This window comes from Salvelinus sp. IW2-2015, unplaced genomic scaffold, assembly GCF_002910315.2.
Source record: "Salvelinus sp. IW2-2015 unplaced genomic scaffold, ASM291031v2 Un_scaffold2490, whole genome shotgun sequence".
Taxonomy (NCBI): Eukaryota; Metazoa; Chordata; class Actinopteri; order Salmoniformes; family Salmonidae; genus Salvelinus; species Salvelinus sp. IW2-2015.
This window is the reverse complement of record NW_019943807.1, coordinates 66,715-93,063: the sequence shown is the minus strand read 5'-3', so window position 1 is coordinate 93,063 and position 26,349 is coordinate 66,715. Positions and strand designations below refer to the sequence as shown.

Below are 26,349 nucleotides of genomic sequence, written 5' to 3'. Positions count from 1 at the left end.
TAGAGTGTGGGGCCAGTAACTGAAAGGTTGCTGGATTGAATCCCCGAGCAGACCAGGTAAAAATCTGTCATTCTACCCCTGAACAAGGCAGTTAACCCAATGCTCCCCGGTAGGCCGTCATTGTAAATAAGAATTTGTTCATAACTGACTTYCCTAGTTTATTTTTATTTTTTTAACCTTTATTAATGTCTTTAGAAATATGTAGCTGGAGAGCAGATTCTTTTGACCAAGTGCCAGCAGTTCACAGATGGGCCATCCGTGTGTCAGAGAGGATGATGGGTGTGTGCTGGGGCTTGGGCCACGACCTACTCTGGGAGCGTGGAAACATCCTTACAACGCCAGGGCAACATATTACTTTGTTTCTCTCTCTCTCTCTCTCTCTCTGTCTGACTGTCTGACTGTCTGTCTGTCTGCCTTTCTCTCTGTCTGCCTCTCTCTCTGTCTGCCTCTCTCTCTGTCTGCCTCTCTCTCTGTCTGCCTTTCTCTCTGTCTGCCTTTCTCTCTGCCTTTCTCTCTGTCTGTCTGTCTGACTGTCTGTCTGACTGTCTGCCTCTCTCTCTCTCTTTCTTGCGTGCTCTCTCTCTATCATGTCTGTCTGCCTGTCTGTTGTTTGCGCTCTATCGCTCTCTCTCTCTCTTTCTCTCTCTCGTCCCCTCTCTCTCTCTCTCTCTCTTTTCATCTCTCTCCAGCCCAGATAGCAGGAAATAATCCCCGCAAATCATCCCTGTGTTTTCTGAAATATTCCCCAGTTGTCTATTTTTCTACCAGAGAAAGAGGGTCATTGGAGTGATTGTCTACTGAAGGCACGTTCCCCTGCTCCTGGGAGTGCAGTCAACATAATGGAGGGTGGCCGTGGGGCTCCGCCGATAACAATGGGTCTGTGACCCAAATGGAACACTATTCCCTACACAGTGCACTACTTTTGACCAAAGCCCTATGGGCCCTGGTAAAAACAAGTGTGCACTAAATAGAGAATAGGGCACCATTTTGGGTCAGTGATTTAAGCACCATTTATTTTCTTGCTGGACTTGACATTGAAGACTTTGTTTGGAAGGAGACATGGAATGTGTATTTTGTGGTATTAAAAAAATATGTGTTGGGGAAACAGCTTGGAAAATGACTTTCTCTCTCTGCAATATGGAAAAATCTTCACAGTTTTGCTGTCCGAGAACTGTGACATCAGATCAGACTAACCTGCATCAGAGATGTCAGGGGAAAAGTTTTGTTGCTTGAGATGGCTGCAAGTAACACTTACAAAAAATCTCCAGCGCTTTGGGTTTTGTGTGCCATTAAGCGATGCAAAACTTCCAGCTTTATTTAGAACTATATTGTGTAAATCTACCATAGAATTACTGAAAATGTAGAACACACTGGAACCTAACTAGTCCCCTGTCACATGACTGGTGTACCTGACAAGTCCCATGTCACATGACTGGTGTACCTGACAAGTCCCATGTCACATGACTGGTGTACCTGACAAGTCCCCTGTCACATGACTGGTGTACCTGACAAGTCCCCTGTCACATGACTGGTGTACCTGACAAGTCCCCTGTCACATGACTGGTGTACTTGACAAGTCCCCTGTCACATGACTGGTGTACCTGACAAGTCCCATGTCACATGACTGGTGTACCTGACAAGTCCCCTGTCACATGACTGGCGTACCTGACAAGTCCCATGCCACATCACATAACATGTTTCCCCTAGGTACAGATCTAGGATCAGCTTCCCCTGCCACAATCCTAACCTTAACCATTAGTGGGGATATGCGCTGACCCAAGATCAGCGTCTAGGGGCAACTTCACATGACTGGTGTACCTGAAAAGTCCCCTGTCACATGACTGGTGTACCTGACATGTCCCGTTGGCACAGAGGCCAGACTCCTGAGAGCCGCAGGAGGTTCCATCCAGCACCTTCTCAGCCAGGAGGCGGGGTTGCTCTTTCCCTGTGGAGGAACAGAACAGTGTACAGGGCCTCTCTGYAAGAGAGAGAGGGGAGGGGAGGAGAGAGAGGAGGAGGAAGCGAGGAGGAGGGAGGGAGGGGAGAGGAAGAGAGAGGATATGGGGAGGAGATGTGGAGACAAGTAAGAGGGGATAGGAGGTGGGGGTTGGGGAGAGTAGAGAAGAGAGGGTGCCATTTAATGTAAAGTAGTGCACCATATAGAGAATAGGGTTCCATTTAATGTAAAGTAGGTCACCATATAGAGAATAGGGTGCCATTTAATGTAAAGTAGTGCACTATATAGAGAATAGGGTGCCATTTAATGTAAAGTAGGTCACCATATAGAGAATAGGGTGCCATTTAATGTAAAGTAGATCACCATATAGAGAATAGGGTGCCATTTAATGTAAAGTAGGTCCCCATATAGAGAATATGGTGCCATTTAATGTAAAGTAGGTCAACAATATTGAGAAATAGGGTGCCATTTAATGTAAAGTAGGTCACCATATAGAGAATAGGGTGCCATTTAATGTAAAGTAGGTCACCAATATAGAGAATAGGGTGCCATTTTAATGTAAAGTAGGTCACCATATAGAGAATAGGGTGCCATTTAATGTAAAGTAGGTCACCATATAGAGAATAGGGTGCCATTTAATGTAAAGTAGGTCACCATATAGAGAATAGGGTGCCATTTAATGTAAAGTAGGGTCACCATATAGAGAATATCCTATCCTATTCCTCAGAAAATTTCCGAACTTCAGATGCCTATCCTTTCATATCATATTACCATGCTCTATCATTTTGACCCCTACACAACCCCATCATTACCCATACACAACACCTACATGACCTCATCTTGACGTTCATGCACGATACCATATCTATTAGCTTTGAACTACTACACTCAGGAAAGAAAGGTGCTATCTACAACCTAAAAGGGTTCTTTGGCTGTCCCCTTTGAAGAACCCTTTTGGCTTCCATGTAGAACCCTTTTGGTTCCATGTAGAACCCATTGGAACTCTTTTTTTTTCTAAGAGTGTACCACAGATATTTGTGTTAAGGCATATGATATCATATCACCATGCTCTATGTTCATGACCGTGACCCCGTTGTGACCTTCATGACAACCAGCTAAAAATACGTTCAACCCAGACATCTCAGCAAGTTACATTTTAGAGGTCAGACACGCCAGAGATCGAACGGTTAAAAGCAGCGTGTGGCTGCAATGTGTTAGCTATCACCTGCTGGGTGATGACAAACATTGTTTGGCTGTTTGGGCCGTTTTAACATGTAGAATCGTTGGAAAATMAACAGAAATTGACGGCTGATATTCAGAGGCAATAGAACGGCCAACTGCAGCTTTCAGCCGTTAGTCTCCGCGGCGTGTCTGAGCTCATGCAGCTCTGTTATCTCTGGGGTTTAAACACACTGACTAAATGTTGGTGAATAATAAAACTGGATTGGATGCATCATTTATAAAAAAACATTTGGTGACACTTTCTGTTTTCTATGGATAACTTCTTCATGATGTTTTAGAAGCACATTTATAACACATTAGGAACTATGCATAACACATTATAATGCATGGCATAGACGCACATTCATAACACATTATAATGCATGGCATAGACGCACATTTATAACACATTATAATGCATGGCATAGACGCACATTTATAACACATTATAATGCATGGCATAGACGCACATTTATAACACATTATAATGCATTGCATAGACGCAAATTAGATTTTTCACAGACAATCTTTGGTCAATGTGCAAATTCTAGGTTTCTATTCTGAGAAACCTAAAATACTAAACATTGTATTGACATTTACAGGTTTACATCAGGGCTCTCCCGGAGATCAACCATCCTGTAGGTGTCACTCCAACCCCAATCTAGTGCACCRGATTCTAATAATTAGCTGGTTGATAAGCTGTATCAAGTTAGTTACAAATGGGGTTGGAGCGAAAACCTACAGGAGAGTAGCTCCCRGGGAACAGAGTTGGAGAGCCCTGGGTTACACGATACATTTAGGTGGTGGACTGACTCCATACTAAGATATCTATAGGACTAGGAGGGCCTACTGTGCAGCCTGCATGCAGCAAGTGTGTATATGTTTTCGAAACAAGATAAATATGCAGTGTTTAAAGGGGCAATCGGCAATTGGTACATGTATTTTTGAATTAAAATGTTGATCTCATCAATTGTTAGTCCTTGTATCCATATGTCACACCCTGATCTGTTTCACCTGTCTTTGTGCTTGTCTCCACCCCTCTCCAGCTGTTGCCCATCTTCCCCATTATCCCCTGTGTATTTATACCTGTGTTCTCTGTTTGTCTGTTACCAGTTCGTTTTGTCCGTCAAGCCTATCAGCATTTTTCCCCTTGCTCCTTTCTTTTTCTATAGTTCCTGTTTTCTAGTTTTCCCGGTTTTGACTTTTCTGCCGGCCCTGACCTCGAGCCTGCCTGCCGTTCTGTACCTTTTGACTCTGATCTGGATTACTGACCTGTCGTTTTGCCTGCCCCTGTTCTAGTAATAAACGTTTGTTACTTCGACACTGTCTCCATCTGGGTCTTCCCTAAAACGTGATACCATAGCAATGTCTATGAATTTGAAAGTGGTAAAAAATGTCCAGCTCCAATTCTCAGATGTTTACCAAAACAGTGGCAGGGTGTCCACTTTGTTGTTGTTGTTTGAACTGCAGATTGCCCTTTTAAAAGCTCACGTGGAGTCTGGAATCTTAATGATGCTTTAAACAGAACACCGCTGGATCAGGGCCAGCTGCTTTCCTCATAAACCCTACACTCTCTTACATCCTTATCTCGTCACCTGTCAAAATGTTTATGCCAGCGATATGTTTAAAAAGCCAGCGATATGTTTAAAAAGCCAGCGATATGTTTAAAAAGCKACCCGCCTTCGTTTTAGTCCAGCTCGGTTGAGAAGGGGGCCAAGATGTAACTAATTGCGGCGTCGCGAAACGGTCGCGAAACATCTTCCAGGCGCATTAATCTCTTACAGTGTTTGACGAGGCTACGTTGTAAACATTCAATCCCCATCTTTGAACACTTAAGCGTGCGTACATGCGGCCGACAGGTTTATACTGATTTGTGCAATATGCCAGGACTTGGCACCGAGCGCACACTTGGTCTGSATCCCAAATGGGCCCATAGGGTTCTGGTCAAAAGTAGTGCACTATATAGGGAATAGGATGGCGTTTGAGACGCAGGCTTGAGGTCAGAGCTATGCGAGCAGCCTTCCAGCAGCAGCATCGTGTTGTACACATGGGATGTCCAACACTCGCTATCTCCCAAATCTCCCAGTCAAAGCCACTTTTTACCCCTCTCTGCTCCAAATATGGAGGAATGTGGGATTGGGAGCATCGGGAGCCAGTCTGAATACCTGTTACGTATCAAAGATGGTTTTGATCATCTATATCAACCATGAGTGCATTTGAGGAATGCATTGTATCCGCAAGCTATAATTTTASTCATTTAACAGATGTTCTTATCCAGAGCGACTTACAGGAGCAATTAGGGTTTAGTGCCTTGCTCAAGGGCACATCGACAGATTCTTCACCAATCAGCTCAGGGATTGAAATCTGCAACCTTTTAGTTATCACAAATGCACCTGGATAATATGGTTAGGGTTCCAAAGAAGCAGTTGCTGCATATCTTCAGGGACAGTGTCTGATCTTTAACCAATCAAATGAGAGGTAGAGACAGAGAGAGGGACATTGAGATAATTAGAGAGAGAGAGAAAGGCCGCAGAAGGCAGACCTGGCTCTCAAGAGAAGACAGGCTATGTGCACACTGCCCACAAAATGAGGTGGAAACTGAGCTGCACTTCCTAACCTCCTGCCAAATGTATGACCATATTAGAGACACATATTTCCCTCAGATTACARAGACCCACAAAGAATTTGAAAATAAAACTAATTTTGATAAACTCCCATATCTATTGGGTGAAGTACCACATTGTGGAATTACAGCAGCAAGATTTGTGACCTGTTGCCACAAGAAAACGGCAACCAGTGAAGAACAAACACCATTGTAAATATAACCTATATTTATGTTTATTTATTTTTCCTTTTGTACTTTAACTATTGCAGATCACTACAACACTATATGTAGAGATACTATGACATTTGAAATGTCTTTATTCTTCTGGAACTTTTGTGAGTAAACATATGTTTCCCATGCCAATAAAGCCCATTATATTGAAATTGAATTTGAATTTGAAATTGAATTGAATTGAGAGAGGGACATAGAGACAGAGAGAGAGAGAGAGAGATAGAGATATATAGATAGATAGGAAGACAGAGAGAAATAGAGAGGGAGAGAAGGAGAGAGAGAACCCTTGCCTGATGAAAGGAGCTTTGTGCTCCAGCAGGCAGAGCGTCTGTGCAGTGAAGTCATCTAGTGATGTCCTCCAGTGATGTCATCCAGAGCAGAGAGAGAGAGAGAGCCACTGGAGAGCCTGTTTGTCATTCTGCACAGAACCCAGGTTCAATTACTGTAGCCTGGGGCTGCCGCTAACATGGGCCTCACACACACACACACACACACAGGTACACGCATAGCACGCTCAAACACACACAGACCGGTTTGGCTACCAACTCTACCCTAACAGGCACAATTAGACCAAGAAAGAGGCTTGAGCAAAGCAAGATATTAGAGTTTGAGAGTTAGTGTCTGAGAGAGTTGGTGGTTTAGAGAACTGCACTGCAGTAATTGTGAATAGTGTACAGTAAAACTTCAATTAAACGCAGTCTCAAATAGCTGCCTGTCCCWTTTAATAGCCGGGCATCAGCATTTCAGCAAATAAACGTTTCAAATAAATGCCGGTGTGAACTTCAGTGAGTATCGTAGGGCAATATAAGATAAAGGAGAGAATCATTACCATCGACGAGACAGCAGTGTGGTTTGACATGGTCGCCTCAACTACGGGGCGATACGAGGCGCAACGAGGCGCAAGGAGTGAGACAATGGTGCTGAAATGCGAAATCGGGGGTGTATGGTAGGCATCCTTTGCAAGTCTGATCTACAATGGATTTTTTTTTTATACAGTCTATGATCTAGATATATACCATCATCCATGACGGAGTGCCAGTGTAGGGAGGGGCGATTGAAGGTCTGGCACTGTTGATCTCTGAAGCTGGGGCTCCCGGCAGGGCAGGGTAGGTTCTCACACAGCCTGTACTGCATCCTGGAGCCGACACAGTCCCGGCTTTTCCCACTGGTCCCACAGAGACAATACAAAACAAAATGCATGGAATGGAGGTCAAGATCAAAGAAGTAAAGCTCCTGTAGCCTAGCGTATAAAGTGCGTTGGACCAGTAACTGAAAGGTTGCTGGTTCGAATCCTSAAGCCGACAAGGTGAAAAATCTGTCCATGTGCCCTTCAGCACTGAATCCCAATTGCTCTGGATAAGAGTGTTTGCTAAATGACTAAAATGTACTCAAAGATGTAAAGTACCTGGGGGACTCTACTCAAAGAGACAGTCGTTACAGTGTAAAGTACCTGGGACTCTACTCAGAGACAGTCGTTGTTAGTGTAAAGTACCTGGGACTCTACTCAGAGACAGTCGTTACAGTGTAAAGTACCTGGGACTCTACTCAGAGACAGTCGTTATAGTTAAAAGTACCTGGGACTCTACTCAAAGAGACAGTCGTTACAGTGTAAAGTACCTGGGACTCTACTCAAGAGACAGTCGTTAAGTGTAAAGTACCTGGGACTCTACTCAGAGAGACAGTCGTTAGTGTAAAGTACCTGGACTCTACTCAGACACAGTCATTACAGTGTAAAGTACCTGGGACTCTACTCAGAGACAGTCGTTACAGTGTAAAGTACCTGGGACTCTACTCAGAACAAGTCGTTACAGTGAAAGTGCCTGGACTCTACTCAGAACAGTCGTTACAGTGTAAAGTACCTGGGACTCTACTCAAAGAGACAGTCGTTACAGTGTAAAGTACCTGGGACTCTACTCAGCGACAGTTGTTACAGTGTAAAGTACCTGGGACTCTACTCAAAAGACAGTCGTTACAGTGTAAATACCTGGGACTCTACTCAGAGAGACAGTCGTTACAGTGTAAATACCTGGGACTCTACTCAGAGACAGTCGTTATAGTGTAAAGGTACCTGGACTCTACTCAGAGAACAGTCGTTATAGTGTAAAGTACCTGGGACCTACTCAGAGAGACAGTCGTTATAGTGTAAAGTACCTGGGACTCTACTCAGAACAGTCTTACAGTGTAAAGTACCTGGGACTCTACTCAGAGACAGTCGTTACAGTGTAAAGTACCTGGACTCTACTCAGGACAACATCGTTACAGTGTAAAGTCCTGGGACTCTACTCAGAACAGTCGTTACAGTGTAAAGTACCTGGGACTCTACTCAGAGACAGTCGTTACAGTGTAAAGTACCTGGGACTCTACTCAGAGACAGTCGTTACAGTGTAAGTACCTGGGACTCTACTCAGACAGTCGTTACAGTGTAAAGTACCTGGGACTCTACTCAAGGACAGTCGTTACAGTGTAAAGTACCTGGGACTCTACTCAGAAGACAGTGTTACAGTGTAAAGTACCTGGGACTCTACTCAAGAACAGTCGTATGTGTAAAGTACCTTGGACTCTACTCAGAGACAGTCGTTACAGTGTAAAGTACCTGGGACTCTACTCAGAGACAGTCGTTAAGTGTAAAGTACCTGGGACTCTCACACTTGCGCTGGCGTCCACTGATGCCAGTGCTGCAGGTTGGACTGCAAGTTCCCCAGGACCCCCAGGTGCTCCACTCCCCCATGGCTGCTCCACTGGCACCGCTCTGCTCACACACTCCCCAGCACGACACCACTGCATGAGTACAACACACACACACACACACACACACACACACACCACACACACACACCCACACCACACACACACACACACACACACACACACACACACACACACACACACACACTTGAATAAATCACACAGTGTCCAAACCTACAACCCTGTCCAATGACATCATGAAACCCCACTACTGAACAACTGTGAACGCAAACACTCCTGAACCCAACACTAATACAAAACAACGCTGCACTCACAGTGTAACTCGGCCTTGCCGTTGACGTGCTGCTGATTATGTGGCGGCTGATGTGTTGAGCTATGTAAACAGAGGATTCAGGGTCTGATTGAACACTGGCAATCTCCCTTACTCTGGTTTGTGCTCATCATCATTACTATTGACACTTCTGTTGGACAGGATGGAACTCTTTAACGTCAACTTTTCACTGATACAATCCACCCATTCCAAGATACCTGAAATAATTCAAACACTGCCCTAGAAGTGGGATCTCACTATTTAATACGTCCTGTCCACTCTGATGACGAGTAACATTCTCCAGAGTTCACTGGCCTTATTCAAAGACCCCCCCCCCACCCCAAAAAAATGTTTCCTCCCAACGTACACTTCGGTGATCAATTAAAGCATATTTCTTCAAGAGACTGCACTTGAATTTCTACATGGGCTGTTACAGATTATAAATGGTGCATCTAAGGACAAAGTCTCAATAGACTCCCTTCTGTACTTCACTACTCTAATACCTAAAACTCAACCGTGGCGTACATACAACACGTTCCTGGTGGCGTTACTAGCAGGGTTTACGATGGTCGGACTCCGCGCGGTGCTCTGCATCATGTTGCCTGTCAGCGTGGATACACAAAGGGACGTGGAGACAGTCTGAAGCGGGGCCAGGGGTTTGCCGTGAGCGGCCACAGCTGGCCCCTTCCCTTGGCCCACAGGCTGTTTCTCATCTCCCTGTTTATAATATATCTCGGAGAGGATGGCTCTCTCTTTCTCTTGTCTCTCTCTCTTCTCTCTCTCACTCGCTCTTTCACGCTCTCTCGCTTTCCCCCTCTCTCTCTCTCCCTCACTCGCTCTCTTTTCTCTTGCAGCAACGGCTGCTTGCTTGGGCTTGTGTGGAAAAGATGATTTCATATTTGTGAGGCTGGTATTGAGAGACCATTTGGTAGTGACCTATATCGTGTTGATTGGCTGATTTTAAGATGATGAAAATGTGATGAATTAATAAAGACATTGGTTACGTGCCAAATAGCACCCTATTCCCTAGATAGTCCACTACTTTTGAACACGTCCCATAAGGTTCTGGTCAAATGTAGTGCACTATATTCAGAAGGGATATAAGCGTAATTTGGGATGCGGACACAGAGGTAGAAAGGGATGCAATKGAGTCTACCCTGAAAAATAATKGAATACATTTTTTTGTCTGAAAAGCTGTATGTTGTAATTATAAAGTTAAGTTGTTTCGATCTAACAATAGGACAAAACGTCTCAAATAGCACCCTATATAAAAAATAGTACACTATACCATTTGGTATAATTTGTATAATTAGTTTTTATAATAAAACTTGAATGAAGTCATGTGAAAAAGAGCAGTGTCCACAAATGACAGAAGTCCTCCACATGTTCTACACAAATACATGTACTGTATCGTAATACATTTCTGTGGTTCTAACTACCTTTCCAGGGTCACACTCTGTGCCATCCATGGGTGGGTCCAGTTTGGTTTTACAGTCCTTCTCTCCATCCACCCGGCACCACAGCCCTGAACACATCACATACTGAAACGCACACACACACACGCACACCACACATACACACACACACAACACACAACACACACACACACACACCCACACAGACAGAAATAAAGTTTATTGACATACATTTTTATGATGCAGTCTATGTTTATTTACTTGAATCACTGTTAAAAAATGTTACATGTGGTTATAAAAAAAGCTTTCAATGCATAATGGAAATAGGTGTTCTTATTGGAAAATGACAAAATAAAAAAGTATTGGCACTCACTACTACTCTTCACAACTCTTCACAATGATGTCCAAGTGTAGAACCTTACCGTGAAATACTTACTTACAAGACCTTAACCAACAGTGCAGTTCAAGAAGAGTTAAAGAAAATATTGACCAAATAAACTAAAGTGAAAAGTAACACAGTAAAATAACAACAACGAGGCTATACACAGGGGGTACCGGTACCGAGTCAGTGTGCGGGGGTACAGGTTAGTTGAGGTAATTTGTACATGTAGGTAGGAGTGAAGTGACTATGCATGGGGGGGGGGGGGGGGTCAATGTAATAGTCCGGTGGCCATTTATTATTTGTTCAGCAGTCTTATGGCTTGGGGGTAGAAGCTATTAAGGAGCCTTTTGGTCCTAGACTTGGCGCTCCGGTACCGCTTGCCGTGCGGTATCAGAGAAAACAGTCTATGACTTGGGTGACTGGAGTCTCTAACAATTTTATGGGCTTTCCTCTGACACCGCCTATTATATAGGTCCTGGATGGCAGGAAGCTTGGCCCAGTGATGTACTGGCCGTACGCACTACCCTCTGGAGCGCCTTACGGTCGTAGGCCGAGCAGTTGCCATACCAGGCGGTGATGCGACCAGTCAGGATGCTCTCGATGGTGCAGCTGTAGAACTTTTTGAGGCTCTGGGGACCATGCCAAATCTTTTCAGTCTCCTGAGGGGTAAAATGTTTTGCGTACCCTCTTCACGACTGTCTTGGTATGTTTGGACCATGATAGATCATTGTTGATGTGGACACCAAGGAACCTCTGATTATGGTAGTTGTTGTTAGATTACTTGTAGATATTACTGCACTGTCGGAACTAGAAGCACAAGCATTTCACTACATTCCCAATAACATCTGCTAACCATGTGTATGTAACCAATACAATTTGATTTGATTTGATTATTTGGATGTATCAGGATTTGGCGAAGGTCACAGATTATTTGGATGTATCATTGATGGGCGAACATCACAGATTATTTGGATGTATCAGGATTGGGCGAAGGTCACAGATTATTTAGATGTATCAGGAGCGAAGGTCACAGATTATTTGGATGTATCATGATTGGGCGAACATCACAGATTATTTGGATGTATCAGGATTGGGAAGGTCACAGATTATTTAAGTGTATCAGGATTGGGCGAAGGTCACAGATTATTTAGATGTATCAGGATGGGCGAAGGTCACAGATTATTTAGATGTATCAGGATTGGGCGTAGGCGGTGCTTAAACTTCGAAAGCTTTGCGGTGTGTGGTGAAATTAGCGGAAGGGGGGTGGGGACTTTGGCTGAGAGTTTCCTTTTGCAAGGGTGGATTCTTCACAAACCGGAACTCAATTTCTAATACATATGAATCCAGAAGTAAACCTCGCAGATTAACTAATTATGCAGGATTTTAGTTCTGGTTAACTGAGATTAACACACTGTAAATATACCAATGAAAAGCTATTTTTATGAGATTTGCAATGGTTCAATAGAAAACCAATCATCAAGGAATCCTCTTTTGAAGCGATCTTTCACCTAAGTTTCTACATCTGCCCAATACATTTTGAAGCATGTCATCACCTAAGTTTCTACATCTGCCCCAATACATTGAGAGGAAGTGAAGGGGGTGGTGTAAAGGAAATAGAAGGTTTAAGGGGCAAACCAAGGCTAGGTCACAAAGTCCCTATTCCCTAATTATAGTGCACTACTTTTGACCAGAACCCTATTGACCCTTGTCAACAGTAGTGCACCATTTAGGAAAGGGTGTAAGGTTCACATGGTTGATAGTGTGTGAGTGTAGTTCATATGGTAAAGGTGAGGGTTTAACAGTTAGAAGGGTTAGGGTATACATGGATTAAAGGGTGTAGGGTATACATGGTTAAAGGGTGAGGGTTCACACAGTTAAAGGTGTAGGGTTTACACAGTTAAAGGGTTAGGGTTTACCCAGTTAAAGGGTTTAGGGTTTACACAGTTAAAGGGTGTAGGGTTACCCAGTTAAAGGTTTAGGGTTTACACAGTTAAAGGTGTAGGGTACACAGTTAAAGGGTTTAGGGTTTACCACAGTTTAAAGGGTGAGGGTTTACCCAGTTAAAGGTGTAGGGTTACCCAGTTAAAGGGTGTAGGGTTTACCCAGTTAAAGGGTGTAGGGTTTACACAGTTAAAGGTGTAGGGTTTACACAGTAAAGAGGCCAGATTGCCACCAAAGTTAGCCACCTGTTGCGTGAAGGACCTCTAACCACATACAGGCTTTACTTTAGGCCCCCAAGACATATTTTTAAAGGGGCATTCTGTGATTCAAACAACAACACAGTGGGCATCACGCCTACATGCATTTTCACTAATTACACAATCGCAACAAACTCAATGAGAAAAGAAAAGAAGGAAAACGGACCTCTTGATTTCCATTAGCACCTGACAACAATAAAACAACCCCTAACATTCTCAGTAAAAAAAAAAAAAAACTCATTGGCCCATTAAAAACACTTGCAGGCAGGCTCTAAATACAGCTTCACAAGCCCAACAATGGATAAAAAGCTCACGTCCTCTTCAAACCGCTTGCACTCTGGTGGAGAAAAAAATCACAATGCCATTTAGGGGGGTGTTTGGTTRGTAAACACAGCGGTTGCCATGGTGCCTGATAACAAGCTTAATTAATGGGTTGCTTTTATGAGATTGCTGAGCCTCTGGGGTACAAACGAGTCCACCGCCGAGGCCGCGCCGCCATCTTATCGTGACAGGACGCGACGTGAGGAACCTCGATCGAATCTTTGGTAATTCTTTATTTAATTTATCTGTCATCCGTTTAAAAAAACTATTGTTGGTGATTCATGGTGGAGATTAAGGATTCACTCAGAGCGACTGGTGGGAGAGTTCATATGTCTCCGTTTTTATGAATTAAAGCTTGAGTGGTTATCGAAACAGTAAAAACATTCCCCCCCCAAGACCTCGGAGGAAGTGATTTGTAGGGTTCTCAGAGAGATAGAGATCGGTTCCTTTCGGAAGGGGGATATGTTCTGGAACTGATGGATGTGGTTGATACCAGTGTCTCCATAGTAACACGGTGACAAACATACAGTGGCAACAGTGCAAAAAAAGTACAATTGTATTTCAGTGAGTGTGCCATTGTGACATAAGTAGGAATCGTTGAAGTCAAGATCGCTTTGATTTCTGCTATGTAGGAGGTCTATTTTAATTTTAGTCATTTTCTAGTTTTAGAAATATGACATTGGTTGTTGTTGTTATCTTAGTAAGGGMAGAACTTCCGTACATAATCACAAATCTTCGAATGCTCATACTAACCGCACTAACTGTACTATTTTTGGCGTAAATTGAGTATATAGTATGCTTATTGGTCATAGTATGGATGTAGTTAGTATGCCAAAAGTTCCCGGATGTCGTACTACAATCGCCAAAATATTAAGTATACAAGCAGTGGACACTATTTACGTGCTTTTAGGGCCCATAATGCAATTCTTCAGAAAATGGGCGTYGCTTCACATCGTTTTCAGATTTGAAGAAAATGGCGGAAAATATGCAGCCGAAGTCCAACGAGAACAGATACAAATTCATTGTTTTAACAAAMTATGACAAATGTTAAGAACATTTTGAACAATGTYATAAAGTAATGACTTTCAAATAAGTTACCTTACACATTATGTTGGCTGACAATTTGTTAGCTATGCTATCCTTACGAACCACATAGCATTACAGTAGTWTGTACCGGTATGTTAGTTAGCTACCTAATGTTAGTTGTCTACTAATAACTGAAATCTGCCAGTATATTAACTATATGCTATCTCTAACTAACTACCCAATGTTTATTGACTGGATTATTCCTCTCATTCTTAGCTAAGTGGTATTGTCATTGTGTGTTCTCAATGGACATTCYGGTGCTTTTGTAAATTCGCTCTGGCTAGCTACTCCGATTTCAGAGCYCTCTRGAGCGCAGAATAACTGATGAATTTATGCTCAACACCCGTTGAATATGGCCAGTGTCAGAGTAATTKAATTGTTGCCAGCAGCAGCACAATTAGTCACCAACACTCTAGATAACATGAAAACTGCCTAACCAGCTCTGCTAGGGCGTGTAAAATGATCAGAGTGAGTTGTTCTCTAATTTGTGTCTGGAAGTAGCTAGCAAGCTAGCCAACGTTAGCTTGGGTGCTTGACTGCCGTTGTGAGGCCAGAACACTCGGGTCAACCCTACTCCTCGGGCCAGAGTGTCCAGTGTGCGCTCTGAACGCTCCCAGAGCGYAACGCTCTGAATTTATGAACTGACAATCTGACAACTCTCTGAGTTGATGAACGCCCAGAGCGGTCTCTGAGCGCKCGCTGGCACTCCAGATTGAATTTAAGAACACACCCYAAGTRGTAAAAAGTCTAGCTAGTAATTGTTATGCTAACAAGCTAGTAAGAGGTTGCATAGCAACAGCATCAACTTCCGGTAGACAGGCAAAGCTCTAGTACGCTCATCTAAAAGGATACCGTTTATTTACAGTACACTAAAATGAACTAATAGTATGTAGTATGTAGTATATACTCATTAAGTATGCGGTATACAGTATGTTAGCATGGYTATTRGAACACAGCTCTTGTCTTTAATAGGGGGAAATATTCTCTGAACTCAAAACTAGGTACTGATCCCAACATGCTCGGTTCAGATGTAGGATGACCTCGCGACGCATCCCACACAGAGGTAACAGAGTATAAGCTARGCGCTTTTTGAGGCCGTGCTTGGTGTGCTGCAACCTCATGCAAACCAATGCACCTTCCCCATTGAAATACATTCAGTTGGCTCCACCATTTTACTCTGTGCTGCTCAGTGTGACTGCACCCTTAGAAAATAAATGGCGCCATTTCCGATGCAGCGATGCAGTTCATGCCTTTTGTAATCAACTCCCATTTCCTAGTGCTTCACTCACCTGCATGTTCTGACAGTGGGAGGCGGTGGCTCCGAAGAGGATCTGACACTGTTCATCTGCCGTGTAGGTCATCCCTGGGTGTTTGAATGGCAGGATCACTGAGTTCAAGCTCAGCGGGTCGGTCTGGAGGAGACAACTACTGGCCTTGGACCTACGACACACACACGTGCATGCATTACATTTACATTTACATTTAAGTCATTTAGCAGACGCTCTTATCCAGAGCACACACATGGACACACGGACACACACACACACACAGAAAAGTTCTATACTGAGTCACTCTCCACTAACCTGGCAAAGAAGTGACTTCCGATTGACCATTTCACGTCACTATGGATTCCTATTGAGGGCATTTCACATCACMATGGCAAATACTATTTGAACCCAGGTCTGGGCTCATAAAGCGTCTCAGAGTAGGAYTTCTGATCTAGGATCAGGTCCCCCTGTCGATATAATCTTATTCATTATGATCTAAAAGGCTAAACTGATTTGTGAATACGGGCCAAATTCCCAGCTGCACTGYCTGTACTTTACTACTGTATTATGGTCAACTAATCATCCACAGCTTTCAGCTGTCTCATTCAAACCCTCATMCCTCCAGCAGGTTGGCATTCATTGTCATGAATCTGAAATGAAGACTAAAAATCAAGTTTTCGTTTTCATGAATTTTTACAACATAGACAATTTTGACTTTGCAGCTGGCCCATCTATTGAAAATCGCTCAGTTCTGCCTCCAGGGCAAGATTCATGACAATAAATGTCAACCTGCATTCCTCCACAGCATGACTCTTGTGGCTGTAGTTGATGTTATAAACAAGTCTTTAGACATACATGCATAACGTCACTGGGGAGAGGAGTGAAACATTGAAGTAAGCAGGGTGTCCTGTTTTCTGTGCAAATGGATGACATGTGATCGTGGCAATGGACTTCAAATAACCAATATGAAATTAATAAATATATAAACGTTATTTTAACATTTAAGTTGGTCAAATTGACAACCAATTAATGAAATGAAATGAATTGAAACATAAATGATCAGGGTGAGAAGGAGGAAGGAAGAGGAGGACGAAGGATGGCTGGTTTACCGGAGGAACTTCTCCACGTCGTCACGGCTACAGCCGGACCAGGAAACATCGCCCAGGTTCTGACCTTTGACCCATTCTCCCGACATGATGTGGAGGCCGTCCGCACATGACTGGTGGTCGTTGTCGTGACTCACACCCATGCTACAGTCACAGAGAGAGAGAAAAAAAACATTATTGACTAAGGTTGCAAAATTCTTTCCTGGGTACCAGTCTGTTTGTGCCATCATGCCACTRCTTAACACTCTTTATCATGCCATGATACCACAATCGAGGCTAGCAAAATTCCTGAAAATGTCCTAAAACTTTAAGGCAACAGGGATCCTCAAATCAATCAAGAGGTGTCAGAGTAGGTTTAAAGAGCTATAATCTCAGCTAAAATCAGACACATTTACACACATTAGCAAAATTCCTGAAAATTTCCTAAAACTTCCCCCCCCCAGAAATCCTGGTTGGATGATTTCTTGAATCAGCAGGGTGTAAACTGGGAGGAAATCCAACATGGATTTCAGAAAAATGTCACTACACATTACCAGCACATTATCGACATTATCAAAACCAGAGGACAAAAAAAATACACCCAACCTGGTCCGAGGAGGACACACTAGCATGAAACCATAACCATGTGTCGTTGCCCGAAAAACAAGCAAGAACATGAAAAGCGCTGGGAATTAGCAAATAAACATCGGCACAAATTCACTCAGTCACGGGTATTAAATGCGCCTTGATTCCAGTTGCTGAGGGCAACGAGTCAATGCCCATCTGCTACAGATTTCTATCCAGAGAGGGTAGAGGGAAGGGGGTGGGTTTTCATTTTTGGCTGCATCCTCAAGTAGCACCCTATCCCCTACATAGTGCACTACTTTTGACCAGAGCCCTATTCCCTACATAGTGCACTACTTTTGACCAGAAACATTTTCCCTACATAGTGCACTACTTTTGACCAGAGCCCTATCCCCTACATAGTGCACTACTTTTGACCAGAGCCCTATTCCCTACATAGTGCACTACTTTTGACCAGAGCCCTATGGTGCCCTAAGATCTCATAGAGATGGAAAAATCTAATGTTTAACTGCACTGCCCCTTTAACCCTTTAAAGTGGTTTCATTGGCTTGGCTCTCTAGTGCAAATGGGAGACAAAAGTCCGGCAATAAAACATAAAGAAACACTGTTAGACATTTTGGGGGAAATTATTATGTGAGGATTAAATCAGTGGACCAGGTCGTGATTTACTTGAAGCTTGACCCCAAACCCCTCCCTGTCTTGACAGCAAAACCCCCTCTGATATTTTKAAAATATTCTGCACTGCATGCATGTCCATGATGTATTTTAAGTCACTATTCATGTACAAATAAAGCACATATATTATCATAAATCATATCCCATAATACGGAATCCTTCATTAGCAATATATTCCCAACAGTCAACCTTCAGATCTTAGATAATTCCCTTCATGTCTACATTTGGGCTGGTTTCCTCCCTTTTTTCTCCTTTTTTACAGCATTTCCACAGGACAAAGTGAGACCTCCTGGGCCTATTGTGAAATCGCATCAGTGGCTGGTGAGAAAAGATCATGTGCATCAAGGGTCACAGAGGAGGAACAAAGCTTCCCTCTTGTAAAAACACTTTGATAAGGTTACTAAAATGGAGGTGACTCGCAAGCCTTGTCAGGGACCCAACGGCTCAGGACTAAGCCGGGCCTTTCAGATGCTTTCCTTAACCCACCATTGTCTACAGAGGACATGACCCCATCATTACCGAGGAACAAGTCAAACACTGAGTTAGGAGAGAAATGCACAAAACMCTGCAACTTCTGCAAGTTGTTCAGAAACAACTTCTGCTAAATAATTCCTGTTTGTTTCTCTCAAGTCATCAGACGCTAGCCAGCCAGGAGTCTACATAGGAAGGCTAGAGAGGATGTGAAATTTAGGTTCAGCTCGATATTGAACTCTGGTTTCTCTGTAAACCATTCACACCTCCTGCAGCCCTCATCCTCCACATACAACACCCGTTCTGCCAGTCACATTGTGTTAAAGGTCCTCAAAGCACACACATCCCTGGGTCATTTCGTCTTTTTCAGTTCGCTGCAGCTAGCCACTGGAACAAGCTGCAAAAAAACACTCAAACTCTCTTCATTAAAAGACTCAATCATGGACACTCTTACTGACAGTTGTGGCTGCTTCGCGTGATGTATCGTTGTCTCTACATTATTTCCCTTTGTGCTGTTGTCTGTGCCGAATAATATTTGTACCATGTATTGTGCTGCTACCATGTTGTGTTGCTACCATGTTGTTGTCATGTTGTGTTGCTATCATGCTGTGTTGTCATGTGTTGTTGCCATGCTATGTTGTTGTCTTAGGTCTCTCTTTATGTAGTGTTGTGATGTGTGTTTTGTCCTATATTTWAATTTWATTTTTTATTTMTAATCCCCCGTCCCCGCAGGAGGCCTTTGCCTTTTGYTAGGCCGTCATTGTAAATAKGAATTTGTTCTTAACTGACTTGACTAGTTAAATAAAATAAAAATATCCAAACACCACATGCAGATAAAGCAGTCGGCATCTGGACTGTGAAGCATCTGATTTGATAGTTAACGCGACCATTGGTTTTTAATCTCAGTTAGTTCTGCATGACTGGCTATAAATCCCCATGCTTAGAAGAACATTTTGTGTCTACTTCAGACGTTTTATCTTATGTTTTAAAAATGGCAAATTCAATGAGGCCATCCAAGCCATTGCAAAGACTGATACTCTGCTATTTTACTCTGAGCTACACAGCTAAAAATACATCCTTTTGACTGTCAGACATGTATATTAAATTTTGTCCCAAATGTATAACAGATGGGATATGCCAAAAGCTATCCGCAAGAGCTTTATTTAAAAAACTTTTTTTTCCTAAATCAAACATCAGTTTTCAACTTACAGTAACATATCAAATGACATAACGAATATTTCACTTGATTGTATATTTTTAGAGCAATTATAGGATGAATTCTAATGGCAGTTCTAGGCCATTATTAATCTCTAGTACCTTACAAAAATACTCAGACCATTAAGGCACATAAGTGCAATATATTAACAAATTATTTTAAAGGTTTATGGAAAAGAAATAGAGTGAAACACAAATTAAAATGTAGTCAAACGAGAGAGATAGAACGAGAATGTTCACAATAATATTTTGCTATTTTGAGTGGAAGATGATGGATGATGCATTGGATGAATAACGTTATGTGTAATGACCTCATACAAGACAGCCTTTCTTTTGCACCTTGTGTTTTGTGAATGCACTACGTCATGGCTTTCACCTTCCGAAGACAGCTCTGGCATGTGTCATGCTACACTAGCCCTGTTTCATTCTACACTGGCCCTCTGTCAAGCTACGTTAGCCCTGTGTCATGCTACGCTAGCCCTCTGTCATGCTACGTTAGCCCTGTCTCATGCTATGTTAGCCCGGTGTCTTGCTACGCTAGCCCTGTGTCATGCTACGCTAGCCATGTGTCATGCTACGTTAGCCTTGTCTCATGCTATGCTAGCCTTGTGTCATGCGACACTAGCCTGTGTCATGCTACACTGGCCCTATGTCATGCTAGTTTATCCCTGTGTCATGCTACGCTAGCCCTGTGTCATGCTACGCTAGCCCTCTGTCATGCTACGTTAGCCCTGTGTCATGCTACGCTAGCCTTGTCTCATGCTACGCTAGCCTTGTCTCATGCTATGCTAGCCRTGTGTCATGCTACACTAGCCCTGTGTCATGCTACACTAGCCCACTGTCATGCTATGCTAGCCTTGTCTCATGCTACGCTAGCCCCGTGTCATGCTACGCTAGCCCTGTGTCATGCTATGCTATTTTTCTGTTATGCTACGCTAGCCCTGTGTCATGCTACGCTAGCCCTGTGACATGCTTTGCTAGCCCTGTGACATTTGCACTCAACGGTATTGACTCTGTAATTAAATTCTGTGTCAGTTCACCCCAACTGCCTTTGGAAAGTGACTCAAGATACTTTGATGTCTTTGAGTTGTAGTCCGCATCAGCGTGGCCTTTGTGAAACTACTGCCAAGTCATGACGAACGCGAGCTCTGATCTCTGAGCTCATTTGGCAGAGACAAGTGTGCTCCAGGACTCATCAACTAGTTTTCCTGTTCGCTATCTTGAGACAGATACATCACACACAAACACAGACATACACGCACACACACATCTCTAGTTTTGTAGGCTAGCACCAATAGCCAACATGTGAATGCATTTAAGTACATGCAGGCAAATTCATAGGAAGACTCGCGTCCCAAGACGCATGCTTACACATAACATGTCATTAACAATGAAATAACTAGTTAATAATTAGCGTTCTAGACTCAGATAACCCCATCTCTGTTGAATCAGCGGGACCAAACTGGGACAAGCACACAACAAAGACGAGCAACCAACTTCGGGCACTGATCTCACCACCCCAGAGACTTCAGTTTGTCCAACAAATCTACAGACACACACAGTTGGATAAACAATAGCTTCACACACACAATCCAATAAACAAAAAGACAAACTGGAACAGCGGCTACAGCCCTGACAAAGCACAGTGGTGTTTTTGGAACAAAACCAGAGGATTTTCCTATACAGAGCTAGTGAGGATGATGATGACACATCCTTGGAGGCTTTCWTAAGACCAGATGCTACGTTAGCATTAGCGGAGCTGCTCACTCTTTCGCTCTGGGGACACCTTGAAGGGCCCTCTAAGGGCAAGTAGGCTCCTTTGACTCCCCATACCACCATGACTTTACTTAACAGAGCTTTAGGGCTCAATTCAATCCATATCGCGGAAGTTCAGCGTTACTGCGTGATTGAAATTTAAAGGAATGTTCAGCGATACAGACTGAATAGAACTCTTACTCTGTTATCAGGGCATAAAATAAAGTCAGTGCATCTTAGCGATCGATTTCTCTGCTAAATTCAGATACAAAACTACTGCGTAAACTTGTGTCGATAGATTTGTTTCCACACAACTCATGGCATTGCACAGCCAACTGTCTATAGTAATTATAGATGTCATACCATGTTTGTGAGATAATTAAGTTGGTTAGCCTTTGTGGTGGATATCGAGCTTGTGAAGCGTGAGGGGAAAGTTGGTTAGCCTTTGTGGTGGATATCGAGCTTGTGAAGAGTGAGCTGACAGTTGGTTAGCCTTTGTGGTGGATATCGAGCTTGTGAAGAGTGAGGTGAACAGTTGGTTAGCCTTTGTGGTGGATATCGAGCTTGTGAAGAGTGAGGTGACAGTTGGTTAGCCTTTGTGGTGGATATCGAGGTGAAAGTGTGAGGTGAAAGTTGTGGGAGAGGAAAAACTTGACTCACTTGTGGCCCATTTCGTGAGCGATGGTGAAGGCCAGGTTGAGGCCGTTGTCCTCAGCAAGGATGCATTTCCTTCTCTCGCTGCACATGCCGCTCAGGTAGGCAATGCCTGCAATGGAGAACAGGGAAAACAAAATGGTTGACATCTCTAAGGGTGGAATCCGTGGTCCGGAGGGGGCTAGGCCTTTTCAAACACCTGAAAGACCTTTTTCCTATTTCTCTGTAAAAAAAAATCTAAGCATACCCTTTTAGCTGTCTGTATCCTCCTGACTGGTGGTTATTTTTTAAAGAAACAAAATATTCTTCTCTGCATCTCTTCTAAAAATCTTGGTGAAAGATTGAAAGGAATGTGAGTCTTTTCATTACATTTAGTTCCTGCTTGCTTTTTAATTTCAGCAGGCATGCCAGCTAAAATAGTTAGATAAGCTAGCTACTCTAATTTGAGTGATAACCTGAAATGGCTTATTGATAGCTAGATATGGGGTTTGGAGATTGGGAACCTATCTGGGCTAGCTAAAGCCAACTTCATAAAAATGCTAGGTGGCTAGTTGTATTACAACAAATAAATAATATACATTTCCAGTCCAAAGTCTGGACACACCTACTCATTCAAGGGTTTGTCTTTATTTTTACTATTTTCTACATTGTAGAATAATAGTGAAGARATCAAAACTATGAACACATATGGAATCATGTAGTAACCAAAAAAGTGTTCAACAAATGTTAATATATTTTATATTTGAGATTCTTCAAAGTAGCCACCTTTTGCCTTGATGACAGATTTGCAAACTCTTGGCTTTCTCTCAACCAGCTACATGAGGTAGTCACCTGGAATGCATTTCAAATAACAGGTGTGGCTTGCTAAAAGTTAATTTGTGGAATTCCTTTCRTTCTTAATGCGTTTGAGCCAATCAGTTGTGTTGTGACAAGGTAGGGGTGGTATACAGAAGATTGCCCTATTTGGTAAAAGACCAAGTCCATATTATAGCAATAACAACTCAAATAAGCAAAGAGAAATTACAGTCCATCATTACTTTAAGACATGAATGTCAGTCAATGTGGAAAATGTCAAGAACTTTTAACGTTTCTTCAAGTGCAGTCGCAAAAACCATCAAGCGCTATGATGAAACTGGRTCTCYTGAGGACTGTCACAGGAATGGAAGACCCAGAGTTACCTCTGCTGCAGAGGATAAGTCCATTAGAGTTACCAGCCTCAGAAGTTGCAGACCAAATAAATGCTTCACAGAGTTCAAGTAACAGACACATCTCAACATCAACTGTTCAGAGGAGACTGCGTGGATCAGGCCTTCATGGTCGAACTGCTGCAAAGAAACCACTACTACAGGTCACCAATAAGAAGAAGAGACTTGCTTGGGCCAAGAAACACGAGCAATGGACATTAGACATAAGATCCAAATGTGAGATTTTTTATTCCAACCGCCGTGTCTTTGTGAGACGCAGAGTAGGTGAACGGATGACCTCCGAATGTGTGGTTCCCACTGTGAAGGAGGTGTGATGGTGTGMGGGTGTTTTGCTGGTGAGACGGTCAGGGATATTTTTAGGATTCAAGGTACACTTTACCAGCATGGCTACCACAGCATTCTGCAGCGATACGRCTCCCATCTGGTTTGCGCTTAGCTATCATTTGTTTTTCAACAGAACAATGACCCAACACACCTCCAGGCTGTGTAAGGGTTATTTGACCAAGAAGGAGAGTGATGGAGTGCTGCATGAGACGACCTGGCCTCCACAAACACCCAACATCAACCCAATTGAGATGGTTTGGGATGAGTTGGACCGTAGAGTGAAGGAAAAACAGCCAACAAGTGCTCAGCATATGTGGGAACTCCTTCAAGACTGTTGGAAAAGCATTCCAGGTGAAGCTGGTTGAGAGAATGCCAAGAGTGTGCAAAGGGTGGCTACTCAAGGCAAAGGGTGGCTACTTTGAAGAWTCTAAAATCTAAAAAACTTTTTTGTTTACTACATGATTCCATATGTGTTATTTCATAGTTGTGATGTCTTCAGTATTATTCTACAATGTAGAAAATAGTAAAAATAAAGAAACGTTTGACCGGGAGTGTATATATTATTATWTWTATWTTTTTTWATGTATTTTTTAAACAGGACAAATCTGAGGGAGCACATGCCCCTGCGGGCATGATGGCTCTGGGGCATGATGGCTCTGCCTACAATAAACCCTAACCCTACAATAAGCCCTAACCCTACAATAAGCCCTAACCCTACAATAAGCCCTAACCCTACAATAAGCCCTAACTCTAACTCTACAATAATACAGTATGTTCTCCCTTGTCCTCTCCTTTCTCTTCCATCCAGTAATCAAAGTGATTTCAGGCCTTTATTTTAAAAATGTGGATCCGGTTCAAAGGGAAAAAGCCCTCCATTTCATCCACCGTCAGGTAAATTGCCCTAACAGTTCAACATACTAGCGCCATGTCTGGTGTGTGCTCCCGAATTCTGGCCTGGAAATGACAGCTGCAACTCTTTTGCTCCTGCGGGATCAGGTTAAGGGGGAAAACACGAGAAGGGGATTTTGTATTTTCTCATGTAGTGGATCGTATGCTGTGACCTTTGATGGCTTAATCACCCCATTGAAAAGGATCCAGAACTAATGCTTTCCATTACGAAAACCGGCAGAACAATCCTGCCTTTGATGGACGAAAATAAAATAAATTAAGTGCAGTTTCTAAGGGCCTGGATGTCCATTAGACATCTTAGGCTCGCCATCTCACCACACACACACACACACACACACACACACACACACACACACACACACACACACACACACACACACACACACACACTTACACTCCCTGTACTCACTCCTCGCGAGAAAATGCTGCTAATTTTCCTATGGTTTCTGCTCTGCTAGAAAACATGCTCAGAGGGGGCAATATGACTGAATCGGTTCAGCAATATGACTGCAATGGCGTTTCAGGGCAAATATGACTGAATGTGCGTTCAGGGCAATATGACGAACTGAGTTTCAGGCAATATGAGCTGTAATGGGTTTCAGCGGCAATATGACTGAATGGGTTGCAGTAGGCAATTATGACCCTGAATGGGTTTCAGCGGCAATATGACTGAAAATGGTTTCATGCAAATGGACTGAAGGTCGGTTCAGGGCAATATGACTGACGATGGGTTTCAGGGGCAATATGACTGAATGGGTTTCAGGGCAATGATGAACTGAAACGGGTTCAGCAAATAGACTGAATGGGTTTCAGGCAATCATGACTGAATGGGTCAGGGCAAAATGACAGTGAAGGGTTCAGGGCAATGAGTGACTGAATGGGTTCAGCAATATGACTGAATGGTTTCAGGGCAATATGACTGAATGGGTTTCCAAGGGCAATATGACTGAAATGGGTTTCAGGGACAAATGACTGAAGGTTCAGGGCAATATGACTTGGGTTTCACGGGCAATATGAACTGAATGGGTGTTCAAGGCAATAGCCCTGAACTGCGGTTCAGGGCAATAATGACTGAATGGTTCAGGGCAATATGACTAGTTCAGACTGGGTTCACAGCTGGCAATATGACTGAATGAGGTTTCAGGGCAATATGACTGAAGGTCACGTGACTGACTGGGTTCAGGGCACATGACTGGTCAATATGACTGGTTTCAATCATGACTGTTTCAATATGCACTGTGTTTCAGGGGCAATATGACTTGTTTCAATATGACTGGTTCAATATGACTGGCTTCAATATGACTGGGTTTCAGGGCAATATAGCTTAGTTTCAATAGACTGGTTCAATATGACTGGGTCAACATGACTGGGTTCGAATATGACTCATGGCTTCAGGGCCAATATGACCGTGGGTTCAACATGACTGGGTTCAATATGATTGGTTGCTATATGACTGGGTTCAATATGACTGGGTTTCATGGCAATATGACGGGTGTTCAATATGACTGGCGTTCAGGCAATATGACGGGTTCAACATGACTGTGGTTCAAACATGAAAACGTGGCGTTCAATATGACTGGGTTTCAGGGCAATATGACTTTAGTTCAATTGACTGGGTTCAATTATGACTGGCGTTCAGGGTCAATATGACTGGGTTCAAATTAAATCACAATCCAAATTTGTATTAGTCACATGCGCCAAATACAACAGGTTAACCTTACAGAGAAATGCCTTAACTTACGAACCCCTAACCAACAATGCATTCTCTCTC

The 26,349-nt window shown here is 43.1% G+C and overlaps 1 pseudogene; it reads right to left on the bottom strand.

Annotated features, from left to right (window-relative positions):
• The window catches only part of LOC112074087 (A disintegrin and metalloproteinase with thrombospondin motifs 19-like), an 80,532-nt pseudogene that overhangs the window by 2,112 nt on the left and 52,071 nt on the right, over positions 1-26,349 (bottom strand).